Here is a 25553-nt window from a genome sequence, read left to right as displayed (position 1 = left end):
GGGAAAGTCAAGAAGAAGTGGTTCCCTGTAGTAGACCCTGTGCATATAGGAAAGTAATGAATAGTGATCAAGTCCTTTGTCTTGTTCCTTGAGTTCCCTGAAGGCCTGTCCTGACTGGTTTATTGTTAACTGGGCATAAGCCAGAGTCATTTAGAAAGAGAGATTCACACTTGAGATAATGCCTCCTTATATTTGCCTGCAGGTGACCACTTCTGCTCAAATACCTGGCCCAAAAGGGACCTGCCTGGAGCCCTCAGGACACAGGAACCAAGGAGCAGTCTGGGGTGGATATTTCTAGTTTCAGTCTGTGCCCCAGAGCTGACCCTGTGCCACAGCTCTCCATACCTAGGTCCTGCCAGGAGAGAGCTGGTCTCCCAGGAGAGCTGACATAGCAGCCATATTTATAAATAGCTAGAAGCTGAAAAGAACCCAGATGCCCCTAAACAGAGAAATGGATACAGAAAATGTGGTACATTTGCACAACGGAGTACTACTCAGCTATTAAAAACAATGAATTTATAAAATTCTTAGACAAATGGATGGATCTGGAGGATATCATCCTGAGTGAAGTAACCCAATCACAAAAGAAAACACATGGTATTGCAATCACTGATAAGTGAATATTAGCTCAGAAGCTCAGAATACCCAAGATACAATTCACAGACCACATGAAGCTCAAGAAGAAGGAAGACCAAAGTGTGGGTGCTTTGGTCCTGCTTAGAAGGGGGAACAAAACACCCATGAAAGAAGATATAGAGACAAAGTGTGGAGCAGAGACTGAAGGAAAGACCATCCAGTGACTGCCCCATCTGGGGATCCATCCCATATACAGTTACCAAACCCAGACACTATTGTGAGTGCCAACAAGTGCTTGCTGACAGGAGCCTGATATAGCTGTCTCCTGAGAGATTCTGCCAGTGCCTGACAAATACAGAGGTAGATGCTCTCAGTCATCCATTGGACTGAGCACAGGGTCCTCAATGGAGGAGCTAGAAAAAGGACCCAAGGAGCTGGTGGGGTTTGCAGCCCCATAGGAGGAACAACAATATGAACCAACCAGTGCTTCCAAGAGTTCCCAGGAACTAAACCACCAACCAAAGAGTACACATGACTCCAGCCACATAGGTAGCAGAGGATGGCCTTGTCAGTCATCAATGGGTGGAGAGGCCCTTGGTCCTGTGAAGGCTCGATGCCCTAATGTAGGGGAATGCCAGGACCAGGAAGCAGGAGTAGGTGGGTTGGTAAGCAGGGGGAGGGGAGATGGGATAGGGCTTTTAGAGGGGAAACCAGGAAAGGGGATAGCATTTGAAATGTAAATAAAGAAAATATCAAAGAAAAAGAAAAAAAGAAAAAAAAAGACACCCCCCCCAAAAAAGATTTGCTTCTAGGCAAATTTGCTTACAATACATTTTCTTATATTTTTGGTTGTGAGCCTAGCCTTTAACGGGTGAGCCATCCCTCCAGCCCGCAGTACATTTTCTTAATTAATGATTGATGTGAAAGGCCCAGTTTATTGTGGACGGTGCCACCACTGAGCCGGGGTCCTGGGTTGTATAAGAAAGCAAGCTGAGCTAGCCAGTAACAGCACTCCTCCATGATCTCTGTCTCAGCTTCTGCTGGTTCCTACCCTCTGTCCCTACCCTGACTTCCAGGAGGATGGACTACAGTGGTAAGATTGAAATGAGCTCTTTCCTTCCCAAGCTGCTTTTGGCCATGGTGTTTTATCCCAGCTACAGAAACCCTGCTAACCAAGAGAAAGCCTGTGGTCAGGCTTCCTGCCTTCTACTGAGATGCAGCTCCTCCATGAAAGCACCATGCTCCAAGTGGAGAGGCCTCTTAAGTAGCAACTCTCTACTTTCTACCTACTACCCTAAGTAGAGGGACATCTGAAGCAACAAGACAAGCACAGGAGAGATATAGAAACAGGCACCACTCCAGGATGGGCCCAATCCCTCGCTCTTTCCCCAGATGTTCTCTCCTCCCTCCCTGCTGGCAGCAATACTAAGGTATGAGAAATGGGCCTTGGGAATTGGGAACAGAGAACAGCGAAGCTATGTCAGACACAGCAACTGAACTAGGAATCACACTTACTGTTGTGCATTTTACTCCCAGGTGACTGAATGATTACACAGGATTCTGGTTTGCATCCTGTATCCCAAACACTGTTTAGTTTGAATAAACATATGTGTAAGGCTCTACCTGCTACGAGTTATATATCTGAGCTGCCAGAGTCAAGACACAGTTACTATGGGTTATTGGCTCTTATACATCTATCTGTTTGTAGGTGGGTTTGCAAGTGTGCATATGCCTCTTCTATAGGTTCTGATGGTGATCCTCAGGCTACATGGCAATGTGAAGCTCTCTGGTGAGGCTCATGTTGAGAACTAGGGTCTAGAGTACACTGTCTCTAGTAGGCACATGAATCGTCTCCCTCCAACCTGCTTCATTTTCTTACTCTATAACCCTAATATCAAGAAAACAAAAGCAAGTGTTCTAATTAATCACACGAAAACAAAGACTGACGACACAAAGAACAACGAGTAAGAATCTCTGCTGGGCAAAACCTTAGACTCCTTATGCTTTCTATTTTCCTTTTGTTACCTTAGTCTTGGTTATTTGGACCCAGGCTCGCAGGTAACCCAGGTTGGCCTCAAACTCCTTATGCAGCTGAGGAGGACTTTGACTTCTTGATTCTCCCTCTTTAGTTATTAGAGGCATATACTGCTGTGTTCCCACATGGTCTCTATAAACTAAATGCCAGACTTGAGGGCTCATAAACAACTCACCCTCTCCATTGTTCTTCCTTTAGCCTTCCTCTTACTCTTGACTTTTCAATCTAAGATGGAGGGCAGAGATAAAAACTGGGTGTGTTTTCAGAGACTATGGCTCCTTTCGAATACCTAGTATCCCAAAATGAGAAAAGAGGAGATTCAGGGAGCCAGTGAGACGACTCAGTGGATAAAGGTGCTTCCCACTGAACCTGAAAACTCAAATTTAATGTTTAGGGATCCACATGGTGGAAAGAGTCAGCTTCTTTAAGTTGTCCTCTAATACCCTTACAGTGCATACATGTGTGTATATACAAGCATGTGCACGTGTGCGCGCACGCACGCGCGCGCACACACACACACAAACACATTCTCACACACACACACATTCCCACACATGTAACACATAGAGTCATAAGCAAAATAAATAGATAAATGTAAAATAAAAGAGACAATTCAGTTAGGAGACAGGAAAACTTATGGGGAAAAAGTGAGACCAGAGAATGAGACCAGAAAGAGTCAAGAGGAAGTCATTACCCACTTTCTAGGAGATTTCTCAGTGCTGCTACCTCATGGGTCTGGGAACTTGTAGGTACCTACAGAGGACCCCCCTACCCCCAATTTCCTATCTTGGCTGAAATCTTTCAAGTTCTAGAGTCTCCGTGTTAAAATTACTGTCCCTGATCTTCTTTAAAAACTAGATGTGGCCGTGTGTATAACTTCTGTCCTGTGGGATGGTACAGGAGCTGCAGGAAGTTTTTGGTGAACACATAAATGAGAATGGTTTACCAATGGTTTCGTTTTTTTCTCACTGGCTGATGGTGGTGGTGGTGGTGGTGGTGGTGGTGGTGGTGATGGTGATGGTGACGGTGATGCCTATGGGGTTAAGAGCATCCTGACCATGCTAGAGGAGTAAATCAGTGGTGGAACAGTGAAGCAAGAGAATGACCAGCTCTAGGTTCACAGAAGACATCATGGGCTAGAGATGCCTCATCCTCCTGGTCTCTTTAGAACTTCAGGTGCTCACAGGACAGGCAAAAGGAGTAAACTACCCTATTACTTAAGGCATTTATTGTAACTTATTGGGAATTGAACCTAGGGCCTGTCACAGGCTGGGCACATGTTGCACAACTAAGCTCTGCCCCTGGTTCTTTTTAATTTTCATTTTGAGACAGGGTTTTAGTAAGTTGCTCAAGCTGGCCTTGAACTCACTTGTATCTCAGGCAGGCCTTCAGCTTGCAGTCTTTTGCTTCTGCCCGGGATTTTTGCTGGGATTATAGGTCTGTACCTCTAGGACAGTTATTGGTTTTGTATCTAGTTAGGAAAAAATTAGCAAATATAGAATCATGTTGGGTCCAGTATGGCCAGAGAAGGGAGAGTGTGACAGGGTTTCTGCCCATGGAGCAAGGCCAACAGGACGTGGGTCTTCTTGAGAGCTGATGGTTGCTGGGCATAAGGCTTGTTTGCGTAATAATGTACATATTTTACTTTATATTTCTTCTTCAGGGAATATTTTTTCTTGCCAAGGTTATTGGGGAATATTCTCCCTGCCATGGCCAGTGACTCCATGATAATCAGAAATAGCATGGGTCTGGGAAACAAGACTGTGTTTCTGGTGATCCTTAGCAAAGTAGTAATGTTGTAGCCTTCAGGACAGCCCTTAAGGCCGTGGGAAAGAACTCTGAAATTATGAGTTCAAGAATATATTAACGAGTATAAGAACTATTCTTTACAGGGTTTCTCAACTATGCAAAATATAAGGATGCAATATGAATGGTATGAAGAGCTTCACAGATCTGGAATAACAGAAGCAGCTGCACTAATACGTCAACTTAAATGGAAAAATATTAAGGAAGGAGCCATGATTTGGTCAATAGAGGCAAAAACCTGGATCATGAAAAGGAAAAGAATAGTTTGGACTTTTAATCTGGAATGAACTACAATTCAGAAATGTAAGATACAGGCTTTTGATCTGGATCTCGAGGAATAGTGGCCATGAAAAGCCTCAGCCTACACATGGTGGAACATATCTTTAATCCCAGGAGACAAAAGCAAGCAGATTTCTGAGTTCAAGGCCAGCCTGGGACAAAACAAGTTCTAGGTGAAGAAAAGCTTGGGTCCAAGTGTGGTGGTACATGTCTTTAGCAGCAGAACTCTGGCAGCTTCAGCCATGTGAGTCTGTCTTTAGAGTCAATGGCTAAGGTCATAAAATGCTGATTTGTGGGATAATAAAAAGGGAACCTGGGGTAAATGATTAAACTGATACCTAATTCCTAAGGAGGTAGCTTATGCAAGTAAAAGACTGGGCTTTGGTCGGCAAAAGAGAGCTATCTCTATCTTGAGCAGAGACAGAGCTCTCAGCTTGCATTAAAGGAAATGACTGGAAAATATTAAAAATCCTACTCTGTTGGGAAATACCTTGTCTTCATCTTTTGAAAGAAGATGCCATTTTTAGGGCTTAACTAAGATCTGCAGCCAGCAATGTGATTTACTATGGTGGTTTGAATGAGAATGGTGCCCTATAGAAAACATATTTGAATGTTTGGTTTCTAGTAGGTTGGAGGGCTATTTAGGAAGGAGTGAGGGTGTGGCCTTGTTGGAGATGTGTCAGTGGGGGTGGCTTGGTGGTTTCAAAACTCCAGGCCAGACTTCGCCACTTCAACCTACTCCCAACCCCATCTGTAGCTTGTGGATCAGACAGATGTAAGCTCTCAGCTACTGCTCCAACGCCATGCCTACAGTCATGTTCTCTACCACAGTGGTCATGGATGCACCCTCTGAAACTGTAAACAAGCCTCTAATTAAGTGCTTTATTTCAGTTTATGAGTTTCTTTGGTCATGGTGTCTTTTCACAAAAATGGGAACATAACCAAGTCACCACTGAACCATCTCTCCAGATTCCACAGTTTCCTTTTTAATAATTAGAATTTTTATGAACACCTTTTGAGACAGGGTCTCACTTTGTAGCTCAACCTGGCCTTGAACTTTCAATCCTCCTGTCTTATCCTCCTGAGTCCTGGGGTTGCAGGCATGTATTATACCTAGCAGTCCTAAATTTTCTATTCTTATTTTATAATGATGTCAAATCAATAAGATAAGATCAGAAAATAAGCTTTTGTTACTTACTTCCTCCCCACTCTATTTTCCTCCATAGGTAATGTTTTTTAGATATTAAATATTTATTAAAATTATAAAATTCACAAGTTATAATCTTTGTTTTAGTATGATTTTTTTATGTACACATGGAATAATGCTATGGCTATTATTTGTGTGTGTATCTTTTGGTTTATTATTTTTGTATAACTTAAGATAACATGTGACCAGACATGGTGCCATATGTCTACAGCTATTTTTATTTCTTTCTATTATAGAAATGATAACATAATGATTTATTACTGTGCATAGTTTCTTGTTCACTTTGTATGTGCTGGGGATAAGCCCTGCTGCTGCAAAAACACTCTGCAGTTACATCCCAATGTATGTAGAGTTTTGTTTTTTTCCAGTGTTTTGCTATAGAACACAGCCTTGCTAGGTGAAGGGTAAACATTCCTGTAATCTTGCCAGACTTCACTATATCTCCCTCCAGTGCAGTTGTATCCTGCTGGCAATAGAAGGGGGTCAGGAGAGTATGGAGTCAAAGGTAGATGTGTATGTGTGTGTGTGTGTGTGTGTGTGTGTGTGTGTGTGTGTAGCCAATATAGTATGAGAAAAAAAGGTTTGTCTATGATCTTTTTTTCTTTTGTTCTGTACTCTGAGGGGTGAACATTTTCAGAAGCACTGAAGTACCAGGACTTCTGGAATCAGTGACTCAAACTCTTATTCCATCTCCCAGCTAGAAAAACACATCAAATACACTGTTCTCTAATAGAGAAATATGAGATGTAAAACTGATACAAATGGATACTATATTTGATCATAGCCAGAAGGCTGATGAACAATTCACTTACTGTGATGATGTTGATGATGATGATGGTGGTGGTGGTGGTGATTTGAAGACAGGGTCTCACTGTGTGGCCCAAACAGGCTTTGAACTCAGCAACTCCTTACCTCTGCCTCCTGTGTGCTGGGATTATAGGTGTATGTCACTCTGTGTGCTTCACTGTATTTTCAATTCACATTTTTACTATGAAGAGAAAGGTTGAAAGGTTCTTCAAAATGCATACTCTACTTTCTGGTAGACTGAACCTTAGGCTAAGACCTCAGACTAGGAGAAAGGAAGCAATTTCAGAGACAGTTAAAAAGGTTTCAAGCAGATATCATTCACACAAGATCAAGATGAGTCCAGTTACCCCTAATGCACTCTCGTTTTGTTGTTGTCAGTGTAGCATCTGCTGCAGTGATAAAGCACGATGACTGAGAACAAAACATGGGGGAAAGACTTACTTGAAGTTAGGGTTCTAGGTGGTCTACAATGGGAACGTGGTAGCAAGTGGCAGGCATGACAGCAGAAACAGGAAATCACATCTTCAGCCTCCATCAGGAAACAGGAAGAGTACGGCTAGGCTATGAACTTCCAAGCCTGTCCCCAGTGATGATAAACTTCTTCCAGTAAGACCACACCATCTCCCTGCAGAGTGATACAAACTGGTGACCCAGTGTTCAAACACATAAACCTTCAGGGGCAGACAACTCATTCAAAGTACCACAATACCTAAAAACATTCTTCAAGGGAGAGGTAAAAAAGAAATAGAGGAAAGTGTGTAGTATTAGATGCTTGAATTAGAATATCCAGAATATATAACGGACTCTGAAAGTCAGCAATAGAAAGAAAGCAAGAACATTGGGGAAAGATGTTGTCTTAGGCTTTCACTGCTGTGAACAGACACCATGGCTGAGGCAACTCTTGTAAGGACAATATTTAATTGGGGCTGGCTTACAGGTTCAGAGGTTCAGTCCATTATCATCAAAGCAGGAGCATGGCAGCATCCAGACAAGCATGGTGCAGGAGCTGAGAGTTCTACATCTTCATCTGAAGGCCTCTAGGAGAAGACTGGCTCCCACGTGACTAGGAGGAGGGTCTCATTGCTCATGCCCACAACGACACACTTCTTCCAACAAGGCCACACCTCCTAATAGTGCCACTCCCTGGGCCAACCATATTCAAACCACCACAGAAGTGAACAAATATTTTTACATAAGAAAAAAAATCAAGTGAACCAAACAACCCAAGTAAAAATATTGGGAATTGGGAAAATACAATGTTGATATATAATACATAATAACTGACGTTATTTCTCCACTGGTAAAATGAACCAATTCAAGCCAGATTAAAATATATAGAATTCAGGTTTATTGGAAAGCTGATCTCAGGTGGGAGAGTTCACTGGTCCCAAGGAAGAAGGCTAGGGATGATGCTTGGGAAGGAAGTCAGAGGGGAGGGGGATAAGAAAGAGAGAGTGTGTGGGCATGCAGAGACAAGGAAAAGGGGGGAAAAGAAAGAGGACACCAAAATGTCTGGATTACAGAGCAAAGAACTTCTGGAGGAAGGGAAGCCTAGCCCTGGGCTGGAAAGTTTAGGGTTGGGGGTGAGGTATGTCAGATAGGGACAGAGGGATGCTGGGAGAACCTGGAGGCCAGGTTTGCTTTGGTATTTAAAATATGTTCCTCAGCTGCTTGTTCCTGGGTCTGAAGCCAAACAACAGCATGTAAGTATACAGTCAATAACATAGAAGTATACAACCAGTGGTCTAGCAAAGGTTTAAGTCTGTCAATTCTAATGTGTGGGAGTTAAAGGAATAAATAGCGATTCTCAGAAAGACTCCTCAGGGCTGTGTGTAATCAGGAAAATGATGTGAGGTTATCAATTAAAAGTGAGTATGTATATAGCACACGGTCTAAGCATTTTCGGGGGCACACACACACACAGCCCTTAGAAATGGGAGCCCATTCTACCAGCACACATGGAAGAGAATGAGAGAATATTTACTGACACAAACTGGAAGTAAACCAAACTTTTATGTTCTGCAGAATAGACAAACACATTATCATACAGTTACTGGCAAATTGACAGGTGTTCAACACCAGAGAGAAAAGCTCTAATTCATAGCGCCTGCCAATTTCCATGGTGTAAATACGTCTGCCCAGGCCAATTTCAAGCTCCTAATAGTCCATTAATTAGCGTACAGAACCCATGAACATTTAACAATCATTTCTCAATCTGGGCAAGCTGGCTCCAATACATCCCTGGGAATATTCCCAGGTTATAGTACTATCCAGCAATAAAAATGAATGAACGATCACTACAGGCAACAGCATGGATAAGTCTCATGGATGTTACCTTGAATAAAATAAAAAATGGCAAAAGACCTCTCCAAGCATGATTTCATCAGTCTGGATTTCTAAATGGGCCAATTTAAACCAGAACATTTCTGGTGCATTCTTGTGTGTTGCAAAGGTAAAACGCATTTATGGTAAGTTTACCTGAAATATGAGGCCAGTGGCTGATTCTAATGGGGAGAGGGTTCCAAAATGGCAAAGGGTGTGTGGTGGGCTCACTGCAGTTAATGTTCTATTTATTGACCTTGGTGGTGCTATGTGGTGTTCTATTATGTATTCTCATATGTGTTCTTTTCTAATGTGTTAAATCAGTGCGTGTTGCACTCTGTCAAAATGGGCTCATACCAAATCCCAAGAGCCGCCTGTGTGCCTCTATTCTCAGCTCTGCAGCAGTGATATCTTAAATGCCTGACATCAGCCAGATGTGGAACATTTACAGCACAGAAATTGAGAAGCACACACACTAAAGATGATTTTTTTTCTCCTAACAAATAAATTTATCAACTCACCACTGACAACAAATTTGGAATACCCATATGACTCACAGCACTGGCATATTGAAGAAGATAATTTTTTTTCAAGGATAAATGTCCTCAAAAGTTTCCAGGCAAAACCAAATAAAACAAAGCAAAATGCCAGCAGGTAAACATAAAGATTCCTAAAGAATAAAGATGGGATGTTAGCTGTGAAAGACACCCGGTTGTAAGAAATGTGAAAGTGTTTGACATTCTCCATTTATATAAAATAAAAATCATCAAATTGTTGCTAAAATTAAGGACTCCAGGTAGCCATTGACATTTACAGTACTTAGTGAATACTTTGCAGGAGGTGAAGCTGAGGAAGACCAGAAGCCTTGTCTGCCTTTCCACTTGACTATCTCTCATCAATTCCTGTGGGAACAGGACAGAGGAATGCAGGTGAGAGGTGGTAGAGTCACATGTTGAATCCTGGGAATTAGACTCCAAAGATCAGCATCCGAGTGCAGAACTGAGTTTGTTGTGCATCACATAAGCTTATAGAGTTTTGAGCCAATCTCATGCTCCACCACGCCTCAATGAAAGCCCTGCCTGGTGAGGTTATTCAGCAGGGGGAGGGGGAGGGGAAGATATCGTTACCTGCTAGGACTTCTATGAAGACGGGAAGCTGAAGACAGGAAACAGCCACTCCCCTGGCTTCCGTTCAGTTTTGCTGTTTTGCTTGTGTTCCAGGAGCCATCTTAGATCTAGTACTGTGTATCAGGACTCTTCAAGGAGTCCCAGGAGCCTGTGGCCCCTTGCTCCCCATCCTACTTTTTCCTTCACAAGGTTGACTGCCGCAGACCCTCTGGGTCCCTTTGTCTGCATGGAACGGGTCTCTGGGTGCAGATGGGCAAGGAGTTGGCAGGAATTGAATGACAGACAGATGAACACAGGAGAGGTTGTGTAGAATCTGAATGTAATTTGTCAAATTGAGCATTAGACTTTTTATACAGAAGAAAATAGGGAAGTTAGGTGACACATCAGCAAGGTACAAATGAGGTTACCTGATGTTTAATGACTCTTACACAAAACAGAGGAATGTAAACACAAAGACTGGCAGGAGCTGGGCCATAAAACAACTGAGAAAAAGTCAGTCCTATCTAAGGTCAGCTAAAGTCTTAGAAGCCAGGTGTGAGGGCAAGCTAGGGCAAGGGCTTTCACATCCAAGTCATGGCTCTGATTAGGGAGTTCCTCTCTAGCTAACCATCTCATGAATAATGCAATACTCTAAAACCTCAGCCCGATCTGCTTCCTAAACCATTGTAAATTCCTGTATATGGGAGCGACTTGACTTTTACTCTAATTGATAGTGTAATACCAGAGGCAATTCTGAATGTCACTGAACAGGCAATATTCTTACTGAATTCCAAGCCCATGGTCAGCTCAAGGACTTTCTAGGACTTTGGAACATTGGCGAAGGCTTAGCTATGTCAGAATTCAATCTTAAAAGGCACTTATAATAAGATAATACTAAAAGAGAACACGTGGATCCATACACCAGACTCACTCGGGAATAGGGTATGAGTATACGGGTTAATGAGAACGCCAAAGCTCTAGGAGGTGAGTTTCTGTGAAACTCTTTGCCTCGTGAACGCTTCCAGGCCTCTCGGCCTGCCAAGCAGACTTCACTGGGGTGTGTGTGGCAGGAAGAATGGTGAATCATGAATTAATGAGTCAGTGAGGGGGAAGGGCAGTGGTGACCCCCAGCTGGTCAGCCCCTCTGCCCACCACAGGTTTCAGATGATTCCCACAGAATGCATTAATTTATGATCACTTACCTCTAGGGGTATCTGTTTGTGTCAGCTTGGCTGCATGCCTTGTCCATCCAAATTCTGCTCTTTCTCTGGTTGTTCATTCCAGGCTTTAAAACATGAGGGGTTTTTTTGTTTTTGTTTTTGTTTTTTGTTTTTGATTGTAGTTAGTTTATTTATCAGGGGCAGTACATGTCTCAGCACAAGGGTAAAAGGTAAGAGAACTTTCATCCATTCTCCTGTCTCATATGGGCTCTAAAGACCAAACTCGGGTCATCAAGCTTCCAGTGAGCACCTTTCCCTGCTGAGCCATCTCCCTGGGCCCTCATTCAGGGCCTTTACATATAGTAGTGTATTCACTCAGAGGAGAATATCCCAATCTAACATTTAAGAGCTTCTGGGAAGTGACTGGAACCCACGTAGCACCCCTGGGAATGAAATCCCACCAGATTCTATTCATTGTCTATGCATCAGTAGCTGAAGAGCAATCACAGCAGTGAGATGACTTGTGAGGTTCTACTGTTCCTGGAATCCAGGGTGGGTTAGGACAATGACTGGAGACTTGGGAAGCTTTCTCGGGTCTGTTAAAGTTGGTATGAAATGCCTCAGTTACTTTCTACCTTCAACCTTGAAGCAAAGTAGGTATCATTAATCTCTATATCAATATGGGTGGTTGACATCCAGAGTCTAATGGCATACCACGAGAACGCACCCTAGATCTAAGCCATTGCAAAGGAGACATCTGCATGAAGGCAGATATGCCGGGGTTCTATGATGCTTTTAGCTACCTTTGTGTGCCCAAGAGAGGAGTCAACGCCTTTGTAGCTAAACTGATTCCACGTCCCAGGGAGGAGTTATCTGAAGATGTCAACTACAAGGCCAAATTTCCCTGTGGAAATTCCTCTATTATTTTAATATAACATAATATTTAAAATTGCTTACCACCAGGAAAGCAGAAATGAACAAAAGTGATACCATATCTTACAGCCACATGTTTTGAGAACATAAACCCATGTAAATGTGCAGGCGGAGATATCAGTGTTCTTCTCCTAGGGACACAGGTTGTGACAGGCAGGTAATTACTTCAGGGTAGCTGCTGAGTATATTTCCAAGTCACGGACTACCATGCAGGACCTATGTGGGTAGATATTTGTAGGGGATGTGGAGGTCAACTGCCATGCACACCCCAGTGAAGTCTGCTTGGCAGGCTGAGAGGCCTGGAAGCGCTCACGAGGCAAAGAGTTTCACAGAAACTCACCTCCTGGAGCTTTGGCGTTCTCATTAACCCGTATACTCATACCCTATTCCCGAGTGAGTCTGGTGTATGGATCCACGTGTTCTCTTTTAGTATTATCTTATTATAAGTGCCTTTTAAGATTGAATTCTGACATAGCTAAGCCTTCGCCAATGTTCCAAAGTCCTAGAAAGTCCTTGAGCTGACCATGGGCTTGGAATTCAGTAAGAATATTGCCTGTTCAGTGACATTCAGAATTGCCTCTAGGATTACACTATCACTTAGAGTAAAAGTTAAGCTGCTCCCATATACAGGCATTTAAAATGGTTTAGGAAGTAGATTGGGCTGTGGTTTTAGAGTATTGCATTATTCATGAGATGGTTAGCTAGAGAGGAACTCCCTAATTAGAGCCAAGACTTGGGTGTGAAAGCCTTTGCCCTTGGAGGTAAAGATATCACACCTGGCTTCTAAGACTTTAGCTGACCTTAGATAGGACTGACTTTTTCTCAGTTGTTTTATGGCCCAGTTCCTGCCAGTCTTTGTGTTTACATTCCTCTGTTTTGTGTAAGAGTCATTAAGCATCAGGTAACCTCATTTGTACCTTGCTGATGTGTCACCTAACTTCCCTATTTTCTTCTGTATAAAAAGTCTGATGTTCAATTTGACAAATTACATTCAGATTCTACACAATCTCACATGTTGGTCTGTCATTCGCTGACTCTTTGCCCACCTGTGACCAGAGACCCATTCCACACAGACAAAGGGACCCAGAGGGTCTGCAGCACTTCCAAAAGAGTTGACTTGGTCCAGACTGTTAGCATTCCTTCTAGGCTTTGCCCCACTGTTACCTGGTATGCGTGAGTCACTATAAAAGGGGCTGTTTGCCCCCTCCTCACTCTCTTACTCTTACCCTCTTACTCTCTTATTCTCTGTCCCCTCTCTTCCCCATTCCCCTCCCTTCCAACTGTTCTTGGCTGGCCTCTACTCTCTCTTCTCTCCTCTCTCTCTTTAACTCTATCTTGACTCCCTCTTCAACTCTCCTTCTATGCCCTAAATAAACTCTACTCTATACTATATATACTATATTGCTGGTACCTTGGGGTGGGGGGGATGTCTCAGCATGGTCCTACAAAGGCACCCCCTTCCACCTCACCATACCATGCCTCTACCAAACATATCCTGATTCTTTCCTTTTTATAAAACACAACACTAACACAAGGATGCAATGCTGGGAGCCAAGAAGTCTTAGCTTCCATGTCCTTTCTAGCTACTCCCTGCAGGTCAGGCTAAGATAACCAAGGATCTTGGTTAAGAGGAAGCAAGGGGAAGTTGTTGCTTATATTAAATGGAGACATTCCCCTCTAGTCACTTCCTAAAACAATTCCCAGCAAGTCAGTGCCAGTGGGGTCCTTGGGAAGATGTTCTTAAGGATACCAGGCATGAATCTACAGCTACCTTAGAAACAGTTTCAAAAGCATTTCATCCCCCTTGGGAATAAATAGGGCTGTACATATTTATAAGCAAGTGTTGCCCCCCCCCCCCAGCTTTAACCAGACTTAACTTCTGCAGCTTCTCTGACCCAGAGCTTTTTCTGCTACTCTGTAGGGCAGTGGTTCCCAGCCTGTGGGTTACAACTCTTTGGCAAACCTCCATCTCCACATGTTTACATTATGATTTGCAACAGTAGCAAACTTAGTTAGGAAGTAGCAATAAAATAATCTTATGGTTGGAGGTCACCATAACATGTGGACCGGTATTAAAGGATCACAGAATTAGGACCATTGAGAACCACTGATGCAGGGGATTTCTGTAAAGAGAGACCCCTGTAGAGAGCAGGCTGATCTCCCCCCCTCCCCCCACACACACGTTTGAAACATCAGAATGTGTAAATTTCTTTCAGCTTCTTCACATTTGTGGTGGGGGCCAAAGATCGACATGAAATCACAGAAGGATGACTCCCTCAGCCAAATTGAGTGGAAGGAGTCGACCAGAGAGAAAGCACTGGCTGTTCCCTGTGGCTCTTGGATCTTAACCTTGTCTGTGCAGGATGAAGTTGGGACAAATTCTTCCCAGTACTCTTGATCTGCAAAAGAACAGGTCACAGAAAAAATTTCTCTTCACTACACTAGTATGGTGTGTACCAACAGCTCACAGAAGTGGACATGCTTCACCCCACAACACCTGCTTGTAACCATCTCTTGAGTCAGATTGGCAGGTGGTCTTTCAGTAGAGAGCCTGGTCATTTCTTGAGTTTCCTCCTCCCTGCAGGGGGCACTGTGGTGCCCATGATCCCTGATTCTCTAACTCCCTTCCATAGAAGAAAGAATTGATAAATGCTCTTATTTGGCTGGAACAAACATTGAAGTGTCGTTGGTTCAATGGCTGAGCTCCAGATAATTGACTACAACTCATAGTTCCTGTGCTTTTTGTAGCTCACTGCCACCTGCCTTTATCTAGATTCTACACCTGATGGCTGTGTCAGCAAATGGCCATGGGCTGATGAAGACTCTTGTTCCTGTGGAAGACGCATACATGCCACCCTGGGTCTATGGTGTTAGAATATGTAGCCACCAGCGACCACGGGTTACTAGATTCCTGAAAGGATAGATGGGGTTTTGGATGGGGAAGGCTGTGAGAGAAATAATAAGCCAAGACAAAGTTCTGATCAAGGCCAATGTTTACTTATGAGTCTGAACTTATAAGGGGGGGGGGTACCCATCCCCCACCATGCCAGGATCTCTTTGCTTTGTCAGGATAGTGTCAGGAGAACAGGTTCAGTCTCTTAGCAGGTAATGGGGTCTTGGAGGAAACCACAGATGCGGCAGACAAAAGACTTTAGCTAGGTCAGAAGACTCCACCCTAGGTGGGCTAGCAACTATAGCAAGCCAGGTCTGAGCCAGCCTGCTCAAGGCTAGGGGAAGGGCACAGTTCCTCCCTTTTTATTTATTAAAAATAGCTGGACTGGGGCATAAAATTTACTTATGCTCCATGGCCCTGCCTGGGAATTATGGTGGCTGGCAACTGCACCTGTCTTAGGACTGAATCTAATTGGACTTTTTCTGGCCTGTCTTGGAGAACATGTGCAGCTTGTTGTGTTTATTTGCACAAACATGGCATTTTAGTGTTTATTAAGAAAAAACACAGCCTTTGGCACATGCCTCTGTCTTAGGTTGAAATAAAAGCCATAGAACCAGTGGCCTGTCTTTGGCTGCCAGTCCTCATTGTACACCTTTCCCATTCAGACCAAAGCCACAATATGTACTCAATGTATTTCTTCATAGCAATGAATTACTGCCATCTGTGCTTTGCTGAGGGCAAGGCTGTATGAAGGTAACCACCTACTTGAACACAGAAACTCAAAGTTGAAAGCTACAGGATTAAGGTTTTTTGTGGGGATGTCCCAGGCACTCAATTCAGTTGCAAATTAGCAATGATCAGGCTCAAGTCTGGCCTCCAGGAGTGGGGGAGGTGGCTTTAAGAATAAACAGAAAAACTGTTACTTCTCATGTAAATTATGGAGGCTATGCTCCAAGTTAACTCTGCTGGCTAATAAAGATTTTTAGCTATCTTCATAATAGGAATCTCCAATATTGGATTTATTTCTAGACCAATATTGGATTTATTTCTTCATAATTGAGTCAGCATAACTGGTCACACTAAAGGAAATACAAGAGTCATTATAACTCCTCCTTTTGATTTATTTTTCTAATCAGTTTCCACAGTCACTATGTTCTCTGTCCCACAAGGTTAAAAAGCTTGAAGCAAGACAGCTTAACTTGTCTAATCTGGGACATAGGCAAGCAAAGGTGGGCCAAGAACATATACCCAATACAGTTTTCCTGTCACCATTGTCAGGGTGCTCAGCAAGCTCACAGGTCAGCATGTCACACGAATCATTCTGGCAGCTAGCAAGTTCCTGCAGTATTCTGTGGAAAAAACACAAACGTGCCCTCTTCCCCATATTAAATATCTGGTCAGGATCATGCCATATTCCAATAATGGATCCTTTCATCTCACCTAGGCGTGAGTATGCCTAGTTATAGGACACTATAAGGCACTCACAAAGGAGTTCTTTGGCATCCAAATTAAAACATTTTTAAAATAAAAAGTGTATGTGTATGGGAATATAATTCTCCCCTTTTTTGTTTTTTAAGAAGATATTGTTTTTAAAGTTCCACAATACCTTGTCCTTGAGAATTATAAAAAAAATCCCAGTAGCATGGGTAACATTAAATTGTTAACAAAACATCTCAAATGCTTGACTGTAATAGCCAGTTCCATTATCTGTTTTAATCTGATTTGGAACACCAAGCATAAAAAAAATTAACATAGGCAATGACTAATTATACTTTTAGTTGCTTCTCTTGTCAGAGCAGTTGCAACTAGAAAGCCTGAAAAGGTATCAATAGTCACATGCGCATATTTTATTTTTCTAAAATCAGAAAAGAGTATCGATTTGCAATAATTGATTAAGTATAAGTCCCGGAGAATTAACACCATTATGTGGAGCAGGTAGAAACTGAGGACACTGAGAACAAGTCTTTACAATCTGACGTGCACATTCTCTAAAAATACCAAATTATTATCTCAAGCCATTACTATTTTGATGATGTAAAGAATGAGATTATATGGCCAATTGTCCTTGTGTATGACCTATAATCTGCCTGGGATATAAATCTAGGGTGGCATTGCCTTAAGAGGTCTTGCCCAGGCAATCTAGAATGAGTTCTTAAATATCCAAAGACAGTCCTTTAAAGGAACAGTATTTTTTCTTAACTTGAGTTATATACGCACAAACAATTGCAATTTTGAGAATTAGAATCTAAAAGAAGGACAGTTTCAAGCAATTGTAAGCCTATATATATGTGTGTGTGTGTGTGTGTGTGTATATATATATATATATATATATACATATATATACATATACATATATGTATATATGTATATATAGTCTATTAGTATACAAATTAAAGCTTGATTTTTCAACATTTCAAAACACTGGCTATGACATCCAATTTAATTATCTGTGCTGAAGCAGGAAGAAACTCAAAAGAATAAACATATGATCCAATCACATATACTTCTCTCCCATAGAAGGGATGTTTATAAATACAGTAGATGTATTCTTTCTGGGATTCATGCATGCATACATTTACAGGAAATACAAAAGCATGCACAGAAGGAATTTTTAACAACTTATCTTTTGGATAATGATTATCAATTTTACCTAAAACGTTCGCTATGCAATAGGCCAAATATTAATATTCTGCAATAACCAATTTAATTGCTGCTCGAAACAAGGAACAGACATCTGTTTTTAAGGTTTTTAAGACTTTTTTTTTCTAAAATACCTTCATGATTTTATCTTACAATTCTTTATTAACACCACAACAGCTTCATAATAGGATGTTAAAACTTTACTTGAGCTGGGCGTGGTGGCACACGCCTTTAATCCCAGCACTCGGGAGGCAGAAGCAGGCAGATTTCTGAGTTCGAGGCCAGCCTGGTCTACAAAGTGAGTTCCAGGACAGGCAGGGCTACACAGAGAAACCCTGTCTCGATAAAAACAAAACAAAAACAAAAACAAAACCCTTTACTTGGAGATGAAGAAAGATGAATCCACATTAATGCTCTCTTTTGCCAAAGAATTGCTGTGGGCACATTGAGTAACCATAACTAGAATATACAGCTAATGTTTGATTACCATTGATTACAATTGATAACAATTGATTATAGAAGCTTCCTCTACTTTCTGCAAAGCCTTATGTTTTTCACCAGTTAATTGGCATCTCCTTTGATAATGTCCAACAACATAGTCCTCCTATGGTGAGTTTAAAGTGAGGTTCTAGCCAACTAACATCTCCTGGAATCTTTTAAAAATAATTTGAAGTAAGCAAATCATCTTTTCTTTCTTAAATTTTCTGTGCCATAATTTTTCTAGAATATAACTGAGACCCTAAATATTAAAAAGATATTGCCTCTGAATCTTTTCTGTAGCAACAGCTACTCTCCCAAACTTTAAAGCTCATTGTATAAGAGCAAAGATTTGTAGTAAACCTCCCTTCAGAGGCATCAGCTAATAAAATACTTCCCATATAAAAAACAATATACACTGAAAGACTCAAAGTCCTAACTTCTTTTATTGAAACTGAGCCATTTTTTTTTTCTTCATAATATAAGGCTATTAGCCATTCCTGAGGCAAAACTTTCCAATGATCTCAAGCTCACTAGAAGCAAATCCTTTACAATTATCAGGATGCAAAGGAAAAAACAACCTCCCCAATCTAAAATAATTCTATTTGGAGTAGGCAGGCCAGATTGTAATGCCTTTAGAAGTTCCGCAGCCTCATCGACCTTTCTTTCTTTCTTTTTTTTATTAGATATTTTCTTCATTTACATTTCAAATGCTATCCCAAAATCCCCTATCCCCTACCCCTGCCCTGCTCCCCTACCCACTCACTCCCACTTCTTGGCCCTGGCGTTCCCTTGTACTGGGGCAAATAAAGTTTGCTAGACCAAGGGACCTCTCTTCCCAATGATGGCTGACTAGGCCATCTTCTGCTACATATGCAGCTAGAGACACGAGCTCTGGGAGTACTGATTAGTTCATATTGTTGTTCCACTTATAGGGTTGCAGACCCCTTCAGCTCTTGGGTACTTTGTCTAGCTCTTCCGTTGGGAGCCCTGTGTTCCATCCAATAGCTGACTGTGAGCATCCACTTCTGTATTTGCCAGCCACTGGCAAAGCCTCACACGAGACAGCTATATCAGGGTCTCATTAACCTTTCATAATTTTGAACAATACCTGAATAGATCTTTAATAATGTTGTTTTGGCTTAAAAATCATTCCCTGGAGGCAAGGAGAGGTGAGATCCCAAAAACTTCCCTAGGCAGGGTTTGAAAAACAAAAGAAACACCACACAAGCCTCACAGAGGCTCCTCTGAGCTTGCATTAACTCAGATGTAAATATGTCTTAATCTGAGCATACTGCCTGAGTCCTGGCCCAAAGATTATCATCCCTCCTTTAGTGAGGACAGAGTCCAGGGAACAATTCAACTGTCTGTCTGTGCCTCTAAGTTTTGGACAGTCTTTCTTAAGATGATTTATACTTAAAACATTCCTTATAACCTTAGTGCTGTGAAAGCATTGCTTGTACTGTAGCCCCCTACAAGGCAGCAACCATAGCCCAACTGATTGTATGAGGGTCCAATTTCTGCAAAGAATAATAAATCCAGATAAGCCTGTCTTTGCTTTGTATGGCCAGAGGGCTGCAGTGAGCTTCATTAGCACTCTCATAAGATGATTACTCTTGTAATCCTCCTAATTAACAATATTTGGGTGAGTTAAAAATCTTAAGCTTGTGACCAAACTGCAAACTGCAGTCAATGGAACACTGGCAATTTTAACCATAATTTTTAAGTTTCTTTTGCAATAGTAGACTATATCCATAACTTTTGGAAATCAAAACCCAATTTTAAGCAATCTATTTTCTTTAAAATTAATACCAGAAACATAACCTTCACGTTATGAAGTTTGGCTGCCAATTTGTACATATGAATGCATGACAGTACAACTTTTAATGCTTCATTAAAGAGACCTTGTTTTAAATCTTATCCCTTAAAAGTCTAGTTTCTAGGATAAGAATTACATAAAATATTATCCCAACTTAGAAGTATCTTTAGAGGCCTAGTTTCCTGGGCTGATTCATTCCACGTGCTTTTGTTTAAAATGACTCCAACCCTGAGTTACCAGTTTTAAGCTAACATTCTTGTTACCAATGTTACACCTTTTTAATCACACCCAATAACTTATAAGCCAATACTCTACGACCAAGACATTCAGAACAAATTTATACCATTAAGACCAGTCAGAAACCAAATAAAGTGGCTACATGAATCTTATAGATTTAGACCTATCAAAGAATTTTTACTTTTTTTAGCTTATAATTTCAAGATAAAAGCACTTTGTCATTTGCTGAACCCAATAATCACAATTGCAGTGTATTTTCTAGGAAAAAACAACTATTAGCTTATTTGCCTTAGAACTAAGAAGATGCGGACTCCTTTTTAAAAGCAGCTTTTCACTAGGACCTATACTGCTGTGCTTGACTCCTGGCTAAGGGTGTGGGGCAACTTAAATCAGCTCCTGCTGTGCAAACTGAGACTGAATCAAGAGATGGATAGCCAGCAGATAAAGTTTTAACCATTTTTTTCTTTTCAACATGAAACATAGAACAACAGTCATTCAGACAACAAAACAAAAACAGACACAAATTGACACGTGGAAAGATTGGTACACCAAACAGACAATACAGAGAGGGTAGAGAACTTGATGTAACCAGAACTAAGGATGTTTCCTGTAGGGACCAGAGAGAAAGCAGGATGTCTCCTGATTTCCCTCTGTCCCTGGGAGAGCTCCGAAATCCATTTTCCTTCTCTCATGGTCTCTCTTTCTCATGTCATTTGTATATCTAGCACCACCACCACCCCCTTTTTGTATTTTACTTATTTTATTTTATTATTTTAAGCCCTACTCCTCCCGCCTGATGCAGTTCTTGACTGCCAACAAATGCCTGTTTAGAATTTTCCACCCCCATTCTCCACTGTCAACTCCTAGCTGATATCAGCGCTGGGCCAATGCTGACTTAGTCTAGCCTTTATATTTTTTGCACCCTTGTGATCAACAGTCTTCAAAAGATGACATTTGCAGCACTAACATTAATGCTGTATGTTGCTTACCATGCAGGGATGCATCTTCTTCTGTTTTCTGTGGAGCCCAAGACAGTGTACCCCGAGTCCTTCTTTCCTTTCAGGTCACTTGTTGGGCGCCACTGGTAGCCACCAGTGGCCACAGGTTACTGGGTTCCTGAAAGGATAGATGGGGTTTTGGATGGGAAAGGCTGTGAGAGAAGTAATAAGCCAAGACAAAGTTCTGATCAAGGCCAATGTTTACTTATGAGTCTGAGCTTATAAAGGGGAGGACCCATCCCCCACCATGCCAGGATCTCTTTGCTTTGTCAGGATAGTGTCAGTAGAACAGGTTCAGCCTCTCAGCAGGTAGTGGTATCTTGGAGGAAACCACAGATGTGGCAAACAAAAGACTTTACCTAGGTCAGAAGACTCCATCCTAGGTGGGCTAGCAACTGTAGCAAGCCAGGTCTGAGCCAGCCTGCTCAAGGCTGGGGGATGCACACAAGAATACCGTATCTTTGACTCCCAAGGCAGAATCAATCTACATTGAAAGAAGGAGCTCATTGGAACAATGAACCTGTTGACTTTGGTAAATGATTCAGGAAGGGAGGTCCTTGTGCCTGTCACCCTGAGATGCTGTTGGTTCTCCATGCACTAAGTGGCTTATCCACATCTCTCTGCATTTACTCTTTTCCCTAGAGGTCACAAGCATCACTCAGCACACAAATTGGCATTAGTAAATGAGTTCCACTTTAGTCAATGTTCTATGGTTGTGAAGAGATGAAAGCATCTAACTGGGGCTTGCTTACGGTTTCAGAGGCATAGTTTATTATCATCATTGCAGAAAGCATAGTGACAGGCAGGTTTCTTGCTGGAGAAGCAGCTGAGAGCTACATCTTGATCCTCAAGCAGAGACAGCGAGCCTAGGCCTGGTATGGACTTTTGAAACCTCAAAGCCCACCCCCAGGGATACACTTCCTTCAACAAGGCTAGAACTCCTAGTGCTTAGAATCCTTTCAAATAGTGCTACTCCCTGATGACCAAGCACTCAAATGGGTGATCCTATGGGAACCATTTATATTCAAACCACCATGCCTTTCAATTTTATAATGCCTGCTTTACCATAAAGCCCTTTAGTTATCAGAACTTTTGCCACCATCCATACGACCATACTCGGTATAGATTCTGCTTTAATAAAATGCAAACTATAAATTCCGCTTTAATAAAATGCAAATGCATTTGAAAAGATTTTACATTGTGTGTCCTTGATCAATTTTATGTATTAGAAGGCTGGCTGGGTTCTATGGAAAGTACCTCATTCTCCCAGAGATTCAGACCATTTCTCTAGCAGTAAGAAATTCAAAGCTCAACTGGGAATCTCGGAGTCACCTCCTTACCCTGCTGGAATAGGAGACCTGTCACCAGGGTTTGTGTCTGGACCGCTCTACCTGAACCTCTCAGGATGAGCTTCTAGCTATTCCCACATTCTAGCAGCTGGCAATCCAGGTGCTGGTGAATAATGAAGGCTTGGCTGTCTCTGCTCCGGAATACCTTCCCCAGGGTTTTCCCCACCACTGTTCAAGGAGGCCTTCATTAATTGGCACACAAAAATTTGCGGAGTATAGTAACAACTTGGCCCTACCCCAACCTCTATACTGGCCCCCTGAAGTGCTACTTCCTTGTGGATAACTTCCAGGCTGTGTTGGATGGAATGGATTGGCTGAGTGGCTAGGTTTGGCCTAGGAGGCTTAGACTGAAAGAGCTATTTGCTGGATGTGAGGCATGACGTCCTGGTAATAATGAATCCAACACGGGATCATCTCTGCATTTCCCAGCCCAACCAGAGGAGGAAGATCCCACAACAGTGTGGAGGCAACCAATAACTGACTATGGCTTCCTTAGGGGAACGCTCATACGCTGCTGCTACCATAATCACTTCAAGCGGTGTGTCAGTCAGAGATCAAATACAATACACTTCTATTTGTATTAAGAAAATGGTACCAAAAAAAGAAGGTTGAGTTAGGACAAACTGTTAGATTCTTTGGGATGTCATGGGATATATAGTCACTTAGAGGAGGTTTTAAACCACCTGAAATGGGTGCTCTGAAAGAACAGTCTGTGCTCCTAACTCTTTAGGCATCTCTCTAGCCTCAAAATAATCATGTGACACAGGATGGATTGTAACTCACTATGTAGAACACCTTCATCAGCGTCTGCCTCTGGAGCATTGAAAGTAAAGTGGCACATATGCAAAAGAAAAGAAACTCAAAGCTCGGGGCTACAGCCATGGCTACCACCTCTGCTGCAGCTGGCCCTGGGGAGCCTCTGTCCCCCAAAGAATTACTCCCGAAAGCCGAGACACAGAAGGCCGAGGAGGAGCTGGAAGAGGACAAGGCTGGCGAGCTAGGTGAGACCCCGTCTGACGGAGATGTTTCCTGAGAGGGTCTGGTCAGCTGTTGGAGCCACCTTGTTCTTTGTGGCTGAGAAGATGTATAGATTTTTCCAGGGCAACTTTGTGGATTGGGACCACTTCGTGATCCTGGTTCGCTCTGTTGTCTTTTGAGGTAGAAAAGGTGCAAATGGAGCAACAACAGCAACAGCAGATACTTTTAGGGCCTAACACAGGCTGTCAGGAAGAATACCAGGGGTTCTACCTCTGCTTCCTGGAAAGATCTAAAATTGTTACCAGGTATTTGTCCTGGTGGGAGAATATTGAAATTAATTTGTGTTTGAACTGCTGATTGTTTGAACTTTTTCTTCTCCTTCCTTTTAAATCTTGGCACATTGATCAATTTGAACCTGATGGGAATTTAATTTCTCATGGAGAGGCCCTAGTTACACACCTGCGCCCTTCGTAATGAATGCCCTCACTTCCAGTTCCCACGACGATGCTGGAGTACAGCCGTGTGGAAGATGATTCCACTCTACTCCTTTAATAAATTGCTCCTAAAGAAGTTCTTACATGCCCAATGCAGGAAAGAAGTAAGCACCCATGACCATTAAGGACTTTTTTTTTTTTTTAAAGAATAGAACTGTCTAGGACATGCAAAACAGGTAGAGCCTTCTGACCTTGATGGCTCTATTTGCTTTTCTCCAAGACTCAGCTTTCTGCTGAAAGGTCCTTGAGACATTCTGAAGACACACCCTGTAGATCGCCTAAGGGCTGGCTCCAGGCACCAAGAATGGGCTGGTGGGGGATGGGCCTTCCCCCTTATAAGCACACTCTTTTAATAAACTCACGGGCCTTGATCCGAGGGAAGAAAAAATGGAACTGTCTAGGACATGCAAAAAAAAAAAAAAAAAAAAAAGACAGAATCTATTACAGCTGTAGTACAAAATAGTCACCAGGAATCCCTAGGTGTGCCTGAGAAAATGGAGGCTGGCAGTAGCTTTAGCCAGATGGAAACTGGACAGATCAGGCACACATTTCCTCTGCACATTTTGGCTCATAGACCTGCATGTGTTTAAAAAAGAAGTCAGTGCTCCCTTTTTGTATTTAAATATTAAAAGAACCCCAACAGAGGGGGGAAAAAAAGGAAATTCCAAGCTCTTTGGAGTAATTTAGCCAAGAGAAAACCCTTGGTCTGTATGTGATGGTTTCTATTCCATTGAGAACTTTAAGAAATTTAAGTTTTATTTAAAGTTTAAAATAGAGACATTAGGCTCAATATTTACCTATTTAATGAATAGGTTCTTTCTGAGGGACTGTTTGTATGTTGGTTGCATTATAGATGTTTATTAACTTAGGGTTTCTAGTGTTGTGAAGAAACGCCATAACCAAAAAGCAAGTTGTGGAGGAAAGGGTTAATTTGCCTTACTCTTCCACATCACTGTTCATCATTAAAGGACATTGGACAAGAATTCAAACAGGGCAGGATCCTGGAGGCAGGCGCTGATGCAGAGTCCATAGAGGGATGCTACTTACTGGCTTGATCAGGCTGCTTTCTTAGAGAACACAGACCACCCACCCACAATGGGCCGGGCCCTCCCCCATTAATAACTAAGAAAATGACTTATGGTTGGATCTTGAGACATTTTCTCAGTTTCCCCCTTTTAGATAACTCTAGCTTGTGAGACTAGCCAGCACATTTATGTAACAACTTAGAGACATCCTCAGTAGGAGACACAGGAAAGGATGGTGGTAGGTATCTGAATTACTTTTCCATTGCTGTGATAAGCCACATGGCCAAGGTGCCTTATAAAAGAAAGCATGTAATTAGGCTTATAGTTCCTGAGGGTTAGAGTCCATGATAGAAGTGTGAAGGCTGAGACATTGCATCTCAAACCAGAGAACCCGTGGGAGTGGCAGAAGTCT

General features: G+C 42.2%; 1 non-coding gene and 1 pseudogene across 1 annotated transcript; one reads left to right on the top strand and one right to left on the bottom strand.

Moving 5' to 3' along the window:
* Nucleotides 1-6521: 6521 nt before the first annotated feature.
* On the bottom strand, nucleotides 6522-6708 carry LOC115030554 (U2 spliceosomal RNA). Its single transcript, XR_003836130.1, has one exon. It is a non-coding gene; the product is annotated as a U2 spliceosomal RNA (small nuclear RNA).
* A 16816-nt stretch (nucleotides 6709-23524) lies between these two features.
* Nucleotides 23525-23915, top strand: LOC110307961 (mitochondrial import receptor subunit TOM22 homolog pseudogene; annotated as a pseudogene).
* The last annotated feature ends 1638 nt before the right edge of the window (nucleotides 23916-25553 follow it).

Source organism: Mus caroli, unplaced genomic scaffold, assembly GCF_978045245.1.
Source record: "Mus caroli unplaced genomic scaffold, Mus_caroli_1 scaffold_2, whole genome shotgun sequence".
NCBI classification, from domain to species: Eukaryota; Metazoa; Chordata; class Mammalia; order Rodentia; family Muridae; genus Mus; species Mus caroli.
Note: the sequence above shows the minus strand (reverse complement) of the source record. Positions and strands in the feature narration are given on the sequence as shown.